Here is a 21,235-nt window from a genome sequence, read left to right on the forward strand (position 1 = left end):
GAGAGAGAGAGAGATATGCCCCGGAGGGGAGGGGAGGGGCTTAGGCAGGAGGTGTGGACCCCTCCTCCAAGACTAAAACCGACAGCCAGAGGATGAGGTCATCCCCCACCCCCACCCCCAGCTCCCACTCCCAAGTCTCTGGCAGCCCCTCTAGCTCTGCCCGTTCCAAGAGGTGCCTCCTTTAAAAGGGGGATGGTGTCAGGGAAGCTGGAGAAGCAGGAGGGGTCTTCCTGGGTGCCAAAGCATCTTCTCCATCCTGAGCGGGTGAAAAAGAAGGAAAAGTCCCATCTGGAGCTCAATTTCCAGGGGTCAGGACTAAGATCCCGCTAGAGGGAAGGAGAGGCTCTGGGGAGGAGCGATCCGCGGCTCGGTGTCCTCAGCCTGTCTCAGCTCTCTCCTAAGGGCAGTCCCGCAGCCCTGCACTGTCAGCTCTTTAATTCAAACTTTTTCCAGGAGCCACGCTGCTAGGACTCCCACGCCTACCTTGAGTCTCCTGGCTCTGTCGGGTGTTCGCCGATCTGAGGTCTCAGCGAAGCAAGAGGGTGGGTGTCGAGGGCTCCTCCGGCTGCGCCGGGCAGGTACCCCCGCTTTATAGCGCCAAGCCGCTCAGTGACTCAGTGAGCCTCCCAGGGCTTCAGCCTTCAACCCTTCAAAATAAGAGTCCGGCAGCGGCGGCCGGGCTGGGCCAGCTGGAGCAAGGCAGGGAGGCGTGGCTGAGGCCCTAGGGAGCAGCCCCAGGTTAGGGTGTCCGCCCCCTTTTAACCTTGCCACGCCCTTTGCATCTTTCTCCTTGCAAATCCCTTCTTAGCAGAGAGCCAAGGTATAAATTGGGTTTCTGTGACTCTAACTTGCACAGTTGATAAAGGGGGGGGGGGGGGATTTAACCTAAGTCAACAGAAGTGTTGGCTGCTTGTCATAGGCGATTGTCTCAGATTCTAAGTCTGGTTTTTCCTTTGCGGAGGAAGGAGAGATGCCCTAAAAAATCCCATCTCAGGGCACGCTGGGAGAAAGGGATGAAAACTAAACATGGAAGCACCCAAATGAAATAGCACTGGGGCTGGGGGCGGGGTTAGGAAGAGGCCAGACCAGGGGCAGACTGGCAGGCTCAGAATGTGCAGTCTTTAAATAAAGAGGCACACAGGACAGTTCTTTTCTACAGAAGAAAAGGAAGTACTGTTGATTCCGTTAAGTAGCTTACTGAGTTCTGCGTACCAAAGAATCACTGAATCCGGGAGCCTTCTGGGTAAAAGTTCCTCAGACTCCCTTTTACAAGGTCTTGGAAACAATTGGTCCCTATGTGGCCAGCCCCACTGGGTTTTCCTTCCGTCATAAACTATTGGAGGACCTCAGTCACTTGCTTAAAACTTCTACATGGGAATTTTTCTCTTGAAGTGTCTCTAAAGGAAGAAATAAGACACATTTATTCATTCCATAATTTTTAAGTTTTTAAAAATTTACTTATTGTGTGTGTGGAGGGGGAGAGGGGGCAGGACAACTTGTGGAAATCTGTTCTCTTCTTCCACCATGTGGGTGCAGAGGATCCAACACAGGTGCTCAGGCCTGGTGGCAAGTGCCTTGACCCACTGAGCCATCGAGATGGCTCAAAATTCATTACTTCTACCAAAGCTGTGACAGATTATGGGCTTAGCCATAAATCCAGACGACCAAATTTCTCTTTTACCATGTTGGTTGAAAACAGCCTGGCTCTGTGTATAATCCTCTAATATCTGGCCAGCACTCTGATCACAGCTATTTCTGCCCCGTTTTTTCCTGCTAGAATGTGTGTTTTCTTGAGCTTTGGGACCTAACCTTCTACACACAATAAGCTCTCCGTAGATGACTGGATGGATGAAAAACATGCATAAGAGTCAGTGCCCAGAGCATCAGGCCCCTGGCTTCTGGAGTCCAACTAAGAGGCCTGGCTGGGACCCTGGCAGTTTCTCTAAAATAGTCATATAAAAAGTATCAGTAAGTACCAATTAGGCCACTTGTTTAAATGATCTGATAACTATACCTGCTCCTTCAATATTCTATCTGTAATAGGATTTCTAGATTTATAGTCTATTTCTTAAAAAGACTTAATTTCACGTGTGTTTAGTGGGCACTGTACAGCAGCCTGATGAAAGACTCGTATGTCCTGGAACTAGGGTTTCCACCAGGGCCCATCAGCTCTGGGAACCTGGATCCACCAGCACAGTAGAAGGTGTTTAAAGCACTGAGTCATTGATGGGCCCTTTGCTTCACAGTCTTGAGGTAGATGCTTCCCTTCGATTTTTCTCTCCCCCTCCCAAATAGCTTTTTGTTGATTTTTTTTTTTAATGAAAAAAAAAAAAACATGCTCGTAAAATATTCAAGCAATAAATCAAAAACGAATGCCACTCTGTAATTTACCCCCAGAGATAAACATTGCTAACTCCCTAGAGCATACTTCTCCAGACTCTTGTGTGTGTGTTTAAGCACATATTTAAAACATAGATTAGATCGCTGTTTACATATGGTTTTGTGTCCTATTTTTTAAAACCTAACAATACTTGGCTATCACCATGTTCAGCACGATACAGGCCTTATTATTTTTCAGCGCAAAAAAGGTGATAGGTCAACATCCCCACTAGCCTGCGGGAACATGTTTAAAAGAGTGAGAAATTCAGCATTTCACCCTGTTATTTTGCCTTTTGTTTTGAATTGTAGTTTGTCCATTCTCCCGTCAAATTGCCATCACGGCCAGCAGTGGTCACTGCTTGGAGACTGTGGGGTTTTCTCAAGGGTGTGGGGGGGACTGCATTGTCTTAGTAAGGAAAGAGCTTTAAAATGAGTTGGGCCATATAGGGCTTCGATGCTTTCTTATTTCTGTAAGTATTGGAATCAGCAGATGGTGTTTAAATTCTGGTCCTCCAAGTTCAATGATTTGTGCAGTATAAAAACAGGAGGAATGAGTATACAGGCATCAGCAATACCACCTCAGTGACAGGGCTGTGGGACAGAACTGACTGCCACAGATCGTACTCAAGTTGTTAGGCTTGATGACAAGGGCCTCTCCTGCTGAGACATCTCTCTGGCTCGTTTTCAGTGTTTAGTGCTGAAATCCAACATGATTTAAGGTAGTGATCAAATCAGTGAGCACTTTAGTGTTTGCCACGGGAAAGCTGTTGGGAAGAACAGGGGGAGGTGTGGGTGCACATCAGCCATCACTTCGGCCATGTCCCAGACTCAGTGGAACCCACATCAGTGGACACCCAGATGGGAATTTGAAAATGAATGCTCAGTTTTCTTCTACCCTGCGGAGATTATGCTCTGCAAGTGTCTCTTGTATTTTTTTACTTCACAGTCCCTGGGTTAAGATGTAAATTTCATGATTTTAAGCTAAAGATCCACAGGGAACAAATAGGCCATGGACTTATCTTCCCTTTGTCCTTGCTTGAGATGTTTAGAAGCACATCTCCCTTAGAACCTTTGATTCAAATTCATACCCAGCCCGATTCAGCTCACAAGTCTAGGCCTCAAAAGGGCAGATTTGATTTGGGATATGGCCTTCTGCTTAATTTTCAGTTGCTGGAGGAGGATGAAGATGTGTAACGGAGGAGCTGACAACAAATGTATCCGATTAACATAACCATCTTGGTAGCGATGCCCTCTCTCTCTCCCCCTTCCTCCATCCCTCTCTTCTCTGAAATTTTATTGTTTGTATGTGGATGTGTGTGTGTCCATTCGTGTGTGGGTGTTTCTGTGTGGGTCTATGTGTGTAGGTTTGCATGCTACTTACAGGTGCCCCCCAAAGCCAGAAGAAGGAATCAGGGATTGGGCTTCCTTGAGCTGGAGTTCCAGGCAGTTGTGAGCTGCCAGATGTGGTGCTGGAAACAACCTCTGGCCCTCTGCTCATGATAAAGCCACCATCTCCAGTCCTTGTTCCACCCCTTTTTCATACACACAAACTAACACCACTGTCATCTATCTCGATAGATGTAATAATCTTTTATAGAAGCACAAACTGTTATCAAACCCAGAAAATGTCTTGTAAGCATCACCCACCAATTCGAGCACAGGTTTACACTGCTTAACCAAGCTTTTCTAACCTAATAGTTAGGGTCAACATCTGTGTTTTCACAACAAATATTTCCTATTTTTATTTATACACAATGATAAAAAAATGTTGAAGTATCTTTAAGCCATTTGCTAAACATAAAGTTTTGATTAAAATGACCATAGCTTGGGATTTTCTTGGACTTTTGGCTTCTAGGATGTCACAATTACCAGGAGGAGGCCTTGACTACTTCCCCAGCATGGTGGGCGAAGCGCAAAGACAGATGCTCTTTACTGATTCAGCATCATGATTGGCTTCCACTCACTTCAGGGGCTTTGGTATCATTTAGTGTCCACTGTAGTTTTCAAAGGATGGAGAGATTGGCTGGTGGCTGCTCTTATCTGTAGCCACTGCCTCTCTCACAAACTCCAAGCACTGGCAGCCATCAAGAAAAGTCTAAGAAAACTGTGGGTCCCATATAGAATTTTAGCTGATGTTGGTTCCAACTAATGTTATTTTTAGGAACTATTTCTGAGTGTAGACTGCTTAGGATCTACTTTGGACCCCCAAAATGAGATGACTCCATGGATAAAAACACTTGCAAGATCAACAACCTGAGTTCAACCCCAGGACCCACAGTGGAGGGAAAGAACCAACTTATGAGTTTTGGTCTTTGGCTTCTCCACGAGGTAACACTCATATACTTGAACACACACACCAATTACTGACACCCCCCCCCACCAGCTGCTAATGCCACTAATGATAAATTAATATAAAAAACCTTGAAGATCCATTGCTCAAATTCATTAAAAAAATAAGCACTCAAAAAAAAATCTTTGACCACTTTGAACTTGGACTCTGTAATGAAATATAGTATTTTATATGAATCACATTCAGTTTCATATTAACATTATTAATTATTATAAATAAATTAAAAAACTTAAAAATAACAAAGTGAGAAAAACAAAACAAAACAAAGTGGGTCTCCTAGGGAGACTCAACCCTGTGAGTAATGAATCCTCAGACTGTTGGGAGAAGGGGTTGACGGGAAATCTCCAAGGACAATTCATACTTCAGTATAAAAACAAATGAGCCTAGTCACTGAACCAGACATCTTTCTGGCTCTTTGTTTTGTACGTAGTTTTGACTTTTGCCTAGGTGAGAGAAAGCTAAGAATGGAGGGAGAGATATTTGTGTGAGTGTGACTAACCCAGCAGACATGGAGCACTGGGTCAGAAGGAACTCAGCAAGCAGGAGATCTGCCCAATGGAATATAAAGGAAGATCCTGTTGACATACAGAGAAAATACTGAGTTCTTGAGGGTAAAGCAAAGCCTGAACCTCCACAGGGAACCCAGAGAACTAAAGTGATGAGTCAGGAGGGGACCACAGGGGGAGAACGGGTAGTGGAGTACTGTCCTGAACGGGCAGATCTGGAGATGGACGGTATAAGGTTAATCCTAGGCTGTTACAGTGGCTTTGGATTGAAGGAGTACAGTGCTAGGGTAGGCCAGGAGCTGCTGGCCAGGGTGTGTCTAACACAGGGACCTACTAGGATAGGGTGTGTATGCTGGAAGCAGGTTTCTACTTTTAATCTAGCGGTTTGGGGAGGGCTGATATGTTGGTTACAATTGGATGGACTGGTGACTGATTTCCTATATTTACCCCCACCACCCTCACCACCAAACTCCTTCTACATCGCTCCCACTTTATCTCCCTCCCAACTTTACAGTTTTTTTTTTTAACCCACTGAGTCTGATTAGTACTGTCCTATGTGTGTAGGCCCATCCTATGGACCATGGGCAACCTACCAGAGGCCACATCCCTGAAGAAAAACCAACCCTCCCTCTCACAGAGGCCATTAACTGTCAATGGCTTCCCCACAGGACAGTGTGGACCGGCTTGATTTGTGCAGGTTGTGCAGGCAGCCTCAGCTACTCCAGGTTCACTTGCAAATAGCCCCATCCATATCCAGAAGGCAAATGCCACAGCAGCCTTCCCCGACCTCTAAGCTTTTGAAGGAGGGTGAGAGGTTCTAAGGATGCTGAGGATTTCCCACTGACCTACATCCCCATCCCCTTAAAAACCTTTAAAAAAATCCAAAAACAAAGCAGAGTGTTTAGTCAGGAATAGAGTAAAAAGAAGTTATCACAAGTTTCACTTCGAAGGGCACAATACCAATCACTTTATAAGTATTCTCCCATGGTGGATAGCGTGAATTCTAGAGCTCAGATTCCAGGGACTAGCTCATTAAAATGAAAAAGACGATAGGTGTGGAAAATTCATTAGCTATCCTAGGACACTACTGTCTCTGATGGTAAATCAACAGTTTACTATGACACAGTTTGATTGTGGGCTGCGCCAACTAAGTGACCTGAAATAGTTGACTACTCCTGATTGTGCCCTGCTTCCGCCAGTGATGGGTCTGACTCACCACTGAGAAACCACTTCCAAATGAAACGTGTTATCCTGGCTTTGATGGGAACATCCACAGATCCTAAAGTCAATGCTAAAGCCGACGACTTATTAGCTTGATCCGACACAATTAAAACTCTATCTGTGGCTGACAAAAAGACAAATATGAGGAAAGAGTTTCCAATAACACGCTTTCTGTTTTGATGGTGACCGTACGTGGTGGTTACTGGCTAGGTGCTACACAACTTCCTTAGCTGTTTCTCTTGCTGCAATGACCTCTGACGACATCATCACATGGAATCTGACATCATAGAAATTCCTTCGGGAACAGAGAGAACACCCAGATCATTCCATTGCTTCTCCCAGAAACAGAGAGGGAAACACCTCCGCAAAGGAGCTGGTATGGGTGCTGGAGACACTGCCAGACAATGAAGTGAAAGAAAAAAAAAAAAAACAGGGACTCCAACGGGCCTCACATAAGGACTGTGTTCGTGGGAAGAAAGGAATCCATTTATCTTCTCTGACGTGGACAAACCTGCCTTCCTTTAGGCCTACTGTGGTTTGAGTGTATGTCCTCCCTGCCCCTCTACAATAAAATAAGTTTAAAAAGCATGAAAGCGTGTATTGGAAACTTAATTTCTCCCTGAACACAGTTGAGAGCGGAGTGTATTCAGAGGAGCTTAGGCCAGGAGGGTGGGATGAATGGCTTTTAATGCTGTTATTCTAGAAACAGGTCCCTGCTGAATTGCTACACCGCCGTCGTCCACACATACACACATATGTGCATGAATTTCTTTGTCCTTCCACTCTCCACCACGGAATGATTTAACAAGATGGCCCGCATCAGACGCCAGGCCTGGCCTCGAATGACCTAACCTCTATAACTGTGAAAACTACTTTCCTTATTGTATAAGTCACCTATTTTGCTGTGTTCTATTAGAGCAACAGTCAATATATTAAATGCCTTGCCTCTTGTCCAACCCTTTTGTAGTCTAGACTTGGTGTTCATTTTCTTCCACAATAAACTAATCTTTCAGGTCAGAGTAATGGGACTGTATTTTTGGAAATAGGTTATTTTTCTCTTTAGGGTAACACATTGGATGAGGTGCTACAAATGGTTTTGGGCAAAAGTTTTCATCTGCTAAGAGAACTATTGAGACTACTAGGTAGACTGTGCCCCTCCACAATAAAATATACAAACCTAAATTTTGTAAGAGGATGTCAAATATTTTAATAATTTTTCTTTTAATATGAAAAATTTAATGGATATATTTTAGAATGAGATTTTTTTTCTGAATATAGACCCTAAGCCCAAAAGAAAAAAAATATTTGGCATATCCATAATTAAAAGAACAGACTTATTTAATAAATAGTTAATATGGCTAATAAACATTCAACTTAATATTTTACAAAGAATTGCTGGATTTCAAAAATATGAAGTCCAGAGCTATACCTAAGATTTCAAAAAACATAAGGAATATTTGCATTGTTTCAAAAAAGACACTTTGTCTTGCTTCTGTATGTTATATTTTGTTTTCAGTAGCCTTGGCAGAGTTAAATAATTCTGAAGAACACGAGTCTGTCGACAGGCTCCTATTGCAAGGCTGTTCAAGTTAAAATTGGGCTCAACCTATTATGCTTAAGGAAACAAGTGGACTATGAAATTCCCAAAAGGCCACTTAGTTTTTCTTTTTTTGGTATGTCATTGATCGTAATGGAATGTGTGTGACAAAAGGAAGAAAGAAAGAAATGGAGAGCCGTGAGTTTAGAAGACCATGCTTTCAAACTGGGATTTCTAAATAGATTTGATGAAGTCAGATTTGGAAAGCCACATTTTCAACCCAAGGAAAAAGAACCTTAAATAAAGCAACCTTAAATAAAGACTCAGTTCTGAGTTCTGCCTCTTTAAATATTGGACTCTCTGCAAATTATTTTTAGTTTCAGCAGAAGGCCTCATTAGAGGTCACTTTATTGACCATGCCTGGTTTAGCTGATTGTTGCAATTTGCTCATTAGCTTGGAGGTGGGGACATTATTGTTTCACCCTCATGGTGGGTGGTGCAAGTAGAAGCTTGACATAACCCTGCTGTCATTGTTTCCTTGTTTATATGTCTTCTAGATGACACTCAATAAAGCTCTGTAACCTAGCAATAAAAAAGGCAGGCCTGGTCAAAACCTCATCCTTCCATGTTGGCTGTTTTTTAGAGAACATAAGAATATTTTCACGAGAAGAATTAATTTTTGGAAAAGGTCACACCCATCATTATCATGACTATGCAAGCATTGCTGGTCAGTAGGGTGCCCACTGATTTTCCTAGGTCACGTGGCATCACTTGAGACAGGTATTTCTCTGCTCAATGAAATAAAGAAAGAAGCATTAGGAAAAGTAAGAGAGAAAGCTATATAAGAATAATGTTCTTTGTTATGTTAGGTATGAAAAGAGATGAAGCCAGTTGTGGTTGCAGGGAAATGCCCATGTCTGTCATCTTAGACAATGTATGTCGGGCTGGAGAGATGGCTTAGAGGTTAAGAGCAATGACTGCTCTTCCAGAGAGGTCCTGAGTTTGATTTCCAGCAACCACATGGTGGCTCACAACCATCTGTAATGGGATCTGATGCCCTCTTCTAGTGTGTCTGAAAACAGTGACAGTGTACCCATATACATGAAATAAATAAATAAATCTTAAAAAAAAAAGACAATGTAAGTTAATATATTTTGTATAGTTGATACAGTGGTGAGCATCCACGACACTTTGTACCACAAGACCAATCATTTTTTAACTCAAAAAAAAAAAAGTAAATGCAAATATACCAATAACGCCCATCGCATAATGCTTCTACCTTGATTACATCCATTTTCAGATTAATTCAGTTAGCACATATAATTCTAAAACGTCAGCAGTAAAAAGGGTCTGCAAGATCAAAGTACCCAAGGTACATGGGAGAACAGTGCAGCCCGACTCTCAGGTATCTGATGTCTGTCTGGACTTTGACACTTCCTTTCATCGGGTGTAAAGACAAGCCATACCGTCTATTCTCTATTCATCATTGTATTCTATGTGAATCTAAACCAGTAGGTGTCCTGCAGCTTTAAAGGAAGAAAACACAGCCGTATGTTCTCAGGCTCTTTACAATCTAAGCCGAGGAGACAAAAATCAGCTGCGAACAACAGGTGCTTTGCAGTTGTTCATTCATTTGGACATTAATTACTCATGACTCCCTTGTGAACAATTTGCACATCTGGGGAGATAAAACTGCCCACTGAAAGTGAATTACTGGGGCGTAGGTGAGACACAATGGTTAATTCATTTGGATACCCATAAAAGGCTTACCAGAAATCCCTGCAGCACTGAGAAGCTAGAACTTCGAGTCTGAAGAATGAGTGAGCATCAGGCTGAAGGCCACAGCAAGAGGATGTGTGAGTGTAATTTAGCCTGCAGCTTCTGATGCTTTCCCAGGTCACTCACTCATTCACCAGCACCTCTCCTGCCTCTCCTGGAACCTTGCATTGACCCAGCACCATGGACTGACTTTGAATACACTTCTACTGTTTACTCTTTAAGTACCCAAAGATTTCTTCTGCAATTTCAACTTACTTGTGATGAAAGGAAATATTCTACCACTGGACAAAATAAAGGAAACTCTTGATAAGCTAAAAAGAATTTCTAAACTTAATTCACCTACAAATGTTTTGTTTATTTGTTTTTTTTAAACAGAAGCCAGGAGTGGTGACTCAAGTAATTTATTTTTTAAGATTTATTTATTTATTATGTACACAGTGTTTTTTCTGCATGTATGCCTGCACACCAGAAGAAGGGACCAGATCTCATTATAGATAGCTGTAAGCTACCATATGGGTGCTGGGAATTGAACTCATGACCTCTAAAAGAGCAGACTATGCTCTTAACCTCTGGAGCCATCTCTCTAGTCACAGGAAATGGAGTCTTGAGGACAAGTCCATTATTTTGATGTGTTACCTGTTCAGTAGAAGTGAAAGATAGTGTGATCCCTAATGTTCCTTTTAGCTAGCTGGTTCTAGGGCCAGGCTCAAGGCCAATCCATTCTGATCTGGTGGAAGACTCCATAGCAATTCTTCAAGTGGGGGTTGAAGTATAGACAGAGCTATTGTTTTCAAGAACAATCCATGGAGAGCTGTGGAAAAGTGCTAAAACTTTCTTTGTATATTTATATTCATTTCATCCTTTGAATTCTTCTTTGTGGGGATTTAAAAACATATATATTAATATATACATTATATATATGTACATAAATACACATATAAATCATATACATTAATATATAGTAAGGTATTATATATTTATATACATATAATATATTGTATATATACATATTATATATACACATTGTATATATATACATATTATATATACATTATATGTGTGTGTGTGTATGTATACATACATACATATGTAACTCAATTCACTAGATGGAATGCAGAAGACTTGGGACTCTTATTTTTACCTGTTGTACTTTCTAGCCTATACCAAAAAGGCTGAAGTAGGTAGTTTAACTTGTCATGAAGCTATTTGGTTTTTCATTTCATAATCTGGGGGAAGGGATGGCTAGGTGATAGGCTAAGGTAATTGTTTCCAATTGTTTCTTCATTTAAGGCTCCTTTGCATACCCTGGAGGAAGACTGACAGACCCACACAAAGGCTGGGAGCTTGGCTTTCATCTTCACCCTAAGTGACACCGCACTCCAGAGTGCTGGGTACAGTGTTACGACCTCTACGACCTCTACGTTTGCAGCTTGGCTGTTGTGGACAAGCGGAACATTTGATTGGCCAAATCCTTTCCCTATGGACGTAGCAGAACTCATATATTGCCCCCCAAGGTACAGAAACATTAGTTATTTAATTCTTATGGAGATCTTTACTTAATTAATGAATATGATAGGCATAGATTCCTTCACTGATACTGTATATACTATCTCAGAACTTATATGCCTACCTTGTCAGTTTTTATGTATGCAGGTACTTTTTGCAGCTGTCTTGAAATGACCACTCTCATTTTGAGACAGACAAATTATCACTTGGCTACCTGATTTTGTGCAAGAAATCCATAATTTTATCTCCTCAAAGTAGACATTCTTCCATACGCCTCTGGTTGTTCTCAGGAGAATTATAATCCACTTGGACACTTTCATGTCCTACATAAATTCAAGTTCAAGCTTTGGCTCTGAATCCCAATGTCCCTACCTCACCCCTACCCCCACCCTTTCACCCCCTCCACTCCCACAGGTGTTTGACTCTGGGCAAGTTGTTTAATCTCTCTGGATTTAAGTCTCATCATGTGAGAAAACAGGCACAGTTTTCTACTGGACACTTCATGGATTGTTGCATGGATGAAAGGAAATGTGGGGAAGCCCAGTGCAGATGGTAGGAAGGTTCACCCTTGTCCCTGCTGTTATCACTGGGAATGTGACGAGTCCAACCAACCATGGAGTTGATATTCTAAATAACGGGTGAGGTGAACTGGCAAAAGTCTCGCCTGGTCTAAGTCGATGATATGGGCCACCTAAAGTGCCTCCAAATTCTTGGTTTGTCAAAATAAGATGGGTGGAAGTGCTGTTTAACTTCGCCACAGAAAGGAAGGGCAGAGAGCAGAGATGGAAGAGAAAAACACACATTAGGAATTTAAATACTGTGTTCAGCAAGGGCCCCTTCTCTACCACTAATTCCTTGTGAGATCTTGTACAACTGGTCCAGGGACAGAGCTTACTTGCTTGCTTCCTTCTTTTTGTCTGTCTGTCTGTCTGTCTGTCTGTCTGTCTGTCTGTGTATGTCTTAGGAAGAGTATGGTGACCAGAGGTCAACATTGTTATTTCTATTGAAATCTACTTTTTTGTTGTTGTTTATTTAGATGAAAATTCAAGCTTAACTAAACCACCCACCTTTAAAATATATATTTGTAACTTTATTTGTGTGTGTGTCTGTCTGTTTCTCTGTTTTTGAGTTCCCTTAGAGGACAGAAGAGAGAGTCAGATCCCCTGGAGCTGGAGTTACAGGATGTTATGAACTGTCTGAGAACTCAACTCAGGTCCTCTGGAGAGCAGCAAGTGCTTTCAACTGCTAAGACACCTCTCTATCCCCACACCTTTATTTTGAGACAGAGCCCCACCTCCACCCCTCCCAAGCCTAGAATTAGACTATTACTGGCTGGCTGGCACCCCAGAGATCCACTTGTTTCTACTCTCCAGCAGTGGAATTGTGGGCACTTGTTTTTTTGGGAGATGGGTAGGGTAGAGGGATACTTAACAATTTGGATTCTCACACTTCTGTGGCAAGCACTTTAAGAGTTATCTTCCCAGTCCTGGGATTTCAGTTTTCACATCTGCACTGTAAGAGGCAGGTGGAGATCACATCTAATGCTCTATAATTGCTGTTATTATAACCCATCACAGGAATTCTTATGGCAATTTGCATGTTTTTTTCAGGTTTCTCTTCTGCTTTTTGACAACCAGGTATGCTAATAACGCATGTACTATTTTAAGTCAATTAAATTTCCTTTCTAAGTGGAATGATTCAAATGGTCAATTTACATAAATTCCTTCCTAGTCCTATGGAAGTCTTTATATCTTTTATAGCAAAGAAATTATCCAAACTGATAATATTATTATTACTCAATAACATTACCCAACTATGATATTGAGTGAATTTTGCATCTTAAGATTAAATATATGACTTCCTCTGAGAACAGAGTCTAGGATTCTGGGATCTTGGTGTCAAGGAGGATAAGGATGGACGTGATGGTTTGTATATGCTCTGCCCAGGGAGTAGCAGGATGAGAAGGTGTGACCATGTTGGAGTAGGTGTGTCACTGTGGGCATGGGCTTTAAGACCCTTCTCTTTGCTGCCTGGAAGTCAATATTCTGCTAGCCGCAGATGAAAAGGTAGAACTCTCAACTAAGACAATGGGCCTTCAGACCTGCTTAGTCCTGTATCCACCCTCACCATCCCCAATACTTTGCATGATTCAGAGCTCTACTGGGGAATCACAGAAACAGGTCACCAAGCCTCTGCAGCTATATTGCTTTGTGACTACGTGCTATTTGCTTAGAAGTGACCCACCAGTTCAGAAGGCAAAGCCATTCTATGAGTGATTGTCCATTTTAATATCATTTAACTACAACTTTTTTGTTTATATTTTCTGAACAGGCATATATTCTGAAATCAGGAATCTTTCTTCTGGAAATTGCCTCCTATTTATTAGCCTTTGAGAAAAAAGATGTGCTGTAAAATCATTCAAATAAAGACAACAAAAATATATCTCTAGGCATAACACACTAGCACCTCAACTTTCTTCATCCCTTGTCCCATCCAGATCTTTGGAGCACTGATTTCAGCAGTATAACTTTACAAGACAACCTTGGGGAATTACACTAGTGATCATAAATATCTTTGCATTCATAGTATTAACCAGTACTAATCTTAGTTGCTATATAACACTCCATTAATTAAAAAAAGGTAGTTAGCTATATTTTGGACAATTGATTTTTTAAAACTTACATGTGTTACATTAAACATTTTTAGGCCTTTACATTTTCCCTCTTTTGAGCTATTCTCTCAGTGCAAGGGAAAAAGTGGTTTAAGAAATACGATGCCTGGGAGTGGGAAGATGGCTTAGTTGGTAAAGGACTGGATTAAAACCCCAGAACCCACATAAAGTACTCAGATATCTGCTTGTTATCCCAGGACTGGGGAGGCAGAGACAGGTGAATGAGTCCCTGGGGCTTGATGACCAGCCAGCCCTACTTGGTAAGTTCCAGTACAGTGAGAGACCTCTTGTGGTGGTTTGAGTAAGAATGGCTCCCATAGGCTCATTCATATAGGTGTGGCCTCGTTAGAGTGGGTGTGGCCTTGTTGGAGGAAGTGTGGCTTTACATCTGTTTTTCTTGACCTCTATTACTAGTCTTTTTTTTTTTTTTTTTTAATTTAAAAAAATTGGTACTTTATGTGGCATTTTGCCTGAATGGGTATCTTGCCTGAATTTGTGTTTGTGGTGTCCATATGCCCGTGCATACACATGCGTGCCCTCAGAGATGGTAAGAGGATATGGGACCCCCTAGAACTGGAGTTCAGATAGCTTTAAGTCAGATAGCTTTAAGTGTGGGTGGTCCCACTGTGTATCTGGAGTGGGAAGAGAAGAACAGATCTGCTCTCTGGTCTAACTTAAAGCTGTCAATGGATTTAGGTTCACTGATGATTTTTAAAAAGCTGACTCAGGACCAATGCCTTGTATTTCTCATTAGCTATGTCCATATAAACAGGTTTCTTTGTTAACAAAAAAAAACAAAAAACAAACCCCCAAAACAGTTCCTTAATGTTGGGTTGTTGGCACCAACCAGTGACAGCAACACAAAGCAAATCATATGGCACTTCTCATCCCAAACCATGTGTTGACTAAACCATAGGGTAGACAAAAACAAAACAAAACAAAACAAAACAAACCAACCAACCAACCAAACAAACAAACAAAAACCTAAAATAATACAGTGCTCATCCATACCGTTATAATGATGTTGCTTTAGGAAGTCTGGAAGGTGGTATTTGGAAGACACATGATGGGTGTTTCCTTCAGCAAGTTCAGTACAATTTGCATATTTAAACTAGATTCAGTAAGGAACTGGTAGTAAGTAATGAATACTTGACTCATTAGGGTAAGCAGTCTGCATTGTTTTTAAAGAATGCTTAAAGTCAGTGCTTAGGGTAGGTTAAAATTTGTCTTTCAAGATACTTGTGTCGGTTCTTAGAAACTTCAGTCATTTTCAGTTACAAAGTTTCGCTAACTACAGATAGAGAAGGCCCATGGAGTTTCCCAGTGTTCATCTTGTGTATTTTTGTGTAATTGTGTATTTTACAAGATAATGTTTATTACTCCAGCAGTTTCTAAGAGCTTCTAAGCATGTCTGCAGTTGCCTATAAAATACCAACAGAAAAGGCTAGACACAGTCTGTATGTTTCTATGTTTCATTCCTGTTTAAAGTCCAGAGATGTGTTCACTGTCGACCTTGTGTAAGAGAGAGAAGAAAAAAAAAAAAGAAATTCCTTTGCCATTCTGCCTTGCTTCTCTCCCTCTCCCAGATTGCCTCCACTCTGACACACTTCTATTCTGAAAGATTTCAGCATCGACTTCCTTATTTGGTCGCTGGAACTGCTCTTTGTCTTGTTCAAACATTCTGCTAAGCCTGCAGACTGCCTTCATCCCCGCCCCTTGCCCACTGCTCCCCCTCCACACACACACACACACACACACACACACACACACATGAAGCTGGCTTCAACTGTTTGCTCTGACTCAGCCTTCTCTGAAGTTCATTAGCCAATCAGCCACCACTTATGCCCATTTAAGGAGTACCTTTTGCAAATCAGAAGGGAAGAGACAGTTTGGGAGGACTGTTGCTCTGCAGCAGTCACTGCAATTCACCCCAAAGTATGTATTTCACACGGCTGCTTTCCTCATAATAAGGTACATATTAAAAAAAAAAGACAATAACCCCAAATAAACCCTAAAATAACCTCCCAACCCTCAATCCTTCTCCTCAACCCCAGCTGCTTAATTAAAGGTTAATGGCAGGATCCTGCCACTTAGCTTTGGCCAACAGAGTGTGATTTGGTTTAGTTTTCAAGTTTCTCCATGCCAAATGTTCCAACTAATACTTTAAGAAAATATGCAGCCCAGGCTTAAGTGGCTCTGCCAACACATAAAGTAAAGGTCTGTGCTCCTAAATGAAGGAAACACATTTCCAATGAATTCTGTCCCCCTTGCTCTCTCGACTTGAGAACAGCCAGGCATGTGAAGCGTGTTAGAGTCCTCTCTGGCCTCTCAGCTTGGATGGGTATGGAAAAAGCTCCCCTCTCCGCATTCCCTATTTAAGAAAGAAGCTGCCACGGCCCCATCCAATAAAACAGAGTAGTGTTTCCTTGCGTATAAACAACCGAGACATTCCTCCCAAGCAAGCACACAGCCTTTTGGTTCTTGGAACAAAGTGGCCGGTGGTATTTATTATGTCAAATAAACACATCATCCACACTGCAAAAGGGAACCTGAAGCAATAAGCTGAACAAAGCAGTTTTCGAGGTTTTAATCCTTTTGCAATTAGCCCTTGTCTAACAGGACTGAAAAATTAAGAAGGAGTAGTTTTTTTTTTTTTTTTTTTGCAAAAGTTATCCTTATGCGATTAAATATCCACAGTTTGTTCCCAATGTTTGATCTAAAAAAGAAAATTTGGAGTTCACTTCCAGAGGCTAGTAACGAAAATATACAGAATATCCTAAAACTTGCTATTATTTCTTATGTAGCCACCACTAATGATCTTTTTTCTTCCTTTGTCCATTGTGTTAGTCACTGAAGTCGCATTATTTGCCAGGCTTTGGGCTAGGTGCTGCTACCAATACTTAAAGCTGCAGGCTTGGTCACTGCAGGAAGCAGGCTGATGCATGCAGAAAGCACATGTCTCCCTGCCCTGGTACCACTGTGTTTACCATGGTGAGCGATGTGGAAGCAACATTTGACTTACCAAGTTCTCAAAGTTTGTGTCGTGTTGCCCTTCTTTATTTAGGATACTTTGAGACTGCCTTGCATGAAGTCTTATTGAGAGAAGATTCAAATCATTCTTAGCTATAGACAGTATATAAATACACTTTCTGCACCTTTAATCCCAGAAAGCCAAGGCAAGCCCAGCTCTGTGTTGGAGTACAGCCTAGCCTACATAGCAAGTTCTAGGCCAGCTAGGGCTACACCACAAGACCTTGTCTCATCTCAGTGCGCAAGTGTATGTACACACGCATACACACACATGCACACACACACACGTATACATGTACACAAATACACACTTTCAGTTATTTCTATTACTTATACTCTCAGTGAGCCTCAGGTGTTTTACAATGTGGCTTATGGGTTCAAACTTATTTAAGTTTTATAACATATGTACAGTGAGTGTGTTATGTCAAAGCACGACCTCATCTGTTTACTCTAGCCTTCCATCTGTTGGAGACTGGCTCTGAGATTCACTGCTGCAGTAGACTTGTGAACTCCTGGGAATTCTCCTGTCTCTGCCTCCTAGCTCACTGTAGGAGTGCTGGGATGATGGAGGTACATCACCACCTTTGGCTTTTACATGGGTTCCATGGGTCTGAACTCAGATCATCATTTTTTTTTTTTTGGAGACAGGGTTTCTCTGTATAGCCCTGGCTGTCCTGGAACTCACTCTGTAGACCAGGCTAGCCTTGAACTCAGAAATCTGCCTGCCTCTGCCTCCCAAGTGCTGGGATTAAAGGCGTGCACCACCACTGCCCAGCTTTCAGATAATCATTCTTACACAACACATTAATATATTCCCAGGAAGTGGGAACCTGCGTACACCATTTTATTGCCTTCTTCCATAGGAACACCATACAGTTTTGCCGAGAGAAAACAGTGCTGTTCTAACTGGATGTGGTAGTATGTGACTGCTATCCAGCTAAGACAGGAGGGCCATGATTTCAAGGTGAGCCTGGGCTATACTAGAAATTCAAGGCTAGCCTGGACCATATATGAAATGGTCTCAGTAAAAAAAAATATTGAAACTGTATGCCAGAAATATCGAACACAGTCAGCAGTATATACTCAGGGTCTCAATCCTTGGGAATAATTAACGAATGCTAGCAAAACCCCGAAGGACAGACTGGAAATAACTGCCTGTTGTTCCTTCATTTCATGCTGCCTCTTCTGAAGACAGAGCTTACACTGACTCTGTTTCTTCCATGCCTGGCCTTCCCCATGCTTACCTTGCCCTGGGCTTAGGGTGACCCCAGGACACTGGGAGCTCACAAAGCGAGATGACATGGAGGTGATCAGTTCTCATACCAATGTCACCACAGCATCTTTCAAATATCTCTGGCTGAACTCATCTCATTTTCTGAACATTACTATTGCTTTGCTCAGAACCAGGTGAAGGTTCTCATGTCTTCCTTCTATTGTGCCCGGGTTCTCAGTAAAAAGTTGGACATGACATAGCCAGAGAACACAATTTAAAAATCTAGGATTCTGGTAAAATCATAATAGTGTCTTTGTATCATCTCGCTTTAGCTTGAACTGGGCTTAAATCTTATAGTTATACGGGGGCGGGGGGACCTGGATCTTCAAACATGAGGTCAGAAATATACCAAAATTAATTTTTTTCACAAGGATTGCCTTTTTCCAGAGAAAAGGAATCCATACTTAAAGAGCCCCAGGGATGACATATATTTCTGTGCTAGTGTTTCAACTGTCTACTAGACTTTGGGGAGGGTTCTCACTGCTGGGTATGTCTTCAGAGAGCCAAACATCTGGGCTGGTGAGAGGAGGTGGAGTGGGAATCTATAATCCAAAGAAGGGAAGGGGGAGGAGGGAGGAAGGGTGAAGAGGAGGAGAGGAAGGAGGAGGAATACAGGAAGCGAGGAGGGAACCGAGGTTGGGAAACAGGACAACTTTTAATTCACATTCTAATTTCCATGCGTGTTTAAAAAGTCTCCAATTTTCTAATTTATCCTCCAGGTTTTGATGGAGGAAAAAAAGAGAGAGAAAATGGTTGCCATATGCTTCCCCACATTTGTTTTAAATATGAAAATAAACACTCAGACACACAATACAAATACACACACACACACACACACACACACACACACACACACACACACACACGCACTCCATCCTAAAACATCAAGTAAATGAACATAATTGAAAGCTGGCTTCTCAGATTTGACTCTGAATCTAAATACTCATCCAGGAATCCTGATTGAGAATCAGGCGTGTTCATAATGTCCTCACATTAAGTACAATTCACCGTGATGAGGAAAGGCTGTGGAACCGTCCCTTGAGATGGAATCGCTTCGTAGAGCAGCAAGCTGGGGAAGGAGAGTGAGGAGCTGGAACCATTCACCGCAATGTGTTGCAAATAGAGCCTCGAAACATCTGGCATGCTCCATATTGCAACTCTGGACAATTCCCTCAGAACTGCCTGCCAAGCTCTGCAGTCCGGAAATACTACCCTCTTTGTCTATCCACGCAGGGCAGTCCTATCTGACAGCTTACCGGGTGATATGTCTGCAAACAGGGTCCTAACCCGTGTAAACTCGTTCCCTTTGTGAAATGGCAAGCAGAAAGGCTCTCTGAGCAAATCCTGCGTATCCCTTCCAGTGATCTGAACTAACCTGTTTCTAAGGAGGTCGGCATTGGACAAAGGGTCTTGGGGAATCCTAGCCTCCTAGGTACCAGTCTGACGGGAGTTTTCTTGGAGCCCAGGTCTGGCCTTTGCACTGTCAATCTACTAGAACAAGAAGAGTTTCCATACAACCATTTACTGACCTGAATTTCACCAGTCCCTATACCCGCCTCACCTCATCATACCTTTAACTGTGAATACGTGGACGTGTGTGTCTGACTTCTTGCTTTGTGCCTTTTGGCTTTGGGCTTATCATCTGGTAAGCCTCCTGAAGGACTTGTGCAGCCAGCTTTTCTTATCGTGAGCCACTACATTTTTTCGTTTATTTCATCGCCTTTAAAATTTCTTTTTATTTTGTTTTCATTGGAGACATAATCTGGTTTGTAGTCCTGACTGGCCTTCAATTTCTAATTAGACCAGTCTGGCCTTAATCCTGGGGTCAGCGCCCTGTTGTTACCTCCTGAGTGTTGGTCTTACACGAATGCACCCTCCTACTTGCCTTCATCACTAAACTTTCTCTCCTCTCTCCTTCCCTTTCTCTCTCTTCCCCTTTCTCTCTCTTTCCCTTTCTCTCTCTCTCCCTCCCTCTCTCTCTCTTTCTCTCTCTCTGTCCCTCTCTCTCTCTCTAAGACAGGATCTCTCTATGTAGTTTTGGCTGTCCTGGAGCTCAATGTAGATGTGGTTGGTCTCGAACTCATAGCTATCCTCCTTCCTCTGTCCCGGTGTACAGGGATTAAGGGCATGTATCACAATGCCTGGTCAGCACTCGGCACTCTTAAAGCATAGCTTTCATAACCGTTATCTCCAAATATTCTTTTGCATTTTTTTTCTTGTCTTCTTCCACCCTTGCTCCTTGTTTCCTTATATTGCCTATATCAAAACTGACCTGAAAAGACATCCAGTTGTTGCCAAGGAGCTAGTGTAGGGTCTTTGTTTGTTTGTTTGTATCACTGGTAGAGTGGGTGGAGCTGCTTTCATGAGCGGAAGACCACAGCTAGAAGGCAGCTGAAGAGTTCTTGAGAAAGACTGGGAGCTGAGACTGTAGAAGCCGGGAAGAGCTGTAGGCCAGGACTCTGAAAGAATTCGAGAGGCACACCAAGAACTACCACTTCTGGCTAGCCAAGAACCACTGGGAGAGGCTGAGAGCCCAAGGCCCTTAACATTTGAGGCTTAGAGCTGTAAATCCAAGAGCCCAGGGCTAGTGTTACTCAATGTTTGCAGTGAAACTCCAAGGAAACAATCTGCATAGTCCTGATTTGTATCTAACTAGAGCAGGAGGACCCTCGGCTGATGAGTAACAGCAAGGAGAGATACGAGACAAACTTCAGGGCGGTGCTAGGTGAGGACAGGACTTTGAGCTCTTCAGAAGAGGCCTATTTGGTGTAAAGACAACCTCCTTTAAAGGCAGCCTTCCTTTACGGCACTCCACTTGTCCATGGTGTATAGTGTGTGTGTGTGTGTGTGTGTGTGTGTGTGTGTGTGTTATAAAGGAAGTTACCTTAATAACTTGCTCAGAGGAGCAAGGAAAATAGCCAGAGAAACAACTACAAATTTACATGGTAATTGAGCCTTGAGATGATTGCAAATGAATAAGCAA

At 42.4% G+C, this 21,235-nt stretch overlaps 1 protein-coding gene across 6 annotated transcripts in view; it reads right to left on the minus strand.

The window, feature by feature from the left end:
* The window catches only part of Palld (palladin, cytoskeletal associated protein), a 393,911-nt gene that overhangs the window by 78,395 nt on the left and 294,281 nt on the right, over window positions 1-21,235 (minus strand). The window contains exon 1 of one of the 6 annotated variants that reach the window (XM_031339919.1): window positions 484-677. The exons of the other annotated variants lie outside the window; for them this stretch is intronic. The gene's annotated coding sequence lies outside the window, so the exon portion shown is untranslated. Of the gene's footprint in view, window positions 1-483; window positions 678-21,235 lie in introns of those variants that run through there. 6 annotated transcript variants of the gene reach the window in all.

The sequence above is a fragment of the Mastomys coucha genome, unplaced genomic scaffold (genome assembly GCF_008632895.1).
Source record: "Mastomys coucha isolate ucsf_1 unplaced genomic scaffold, UCSF_Mcou_1 pScaffold22, whole genome shotgun sequence".
NCBI classification, from domain to species: Eukaryota; Metazoa; Chordata; class Mammalia; order Rodentia; family Muridae; genus Mastomys; species Mastomys coucha.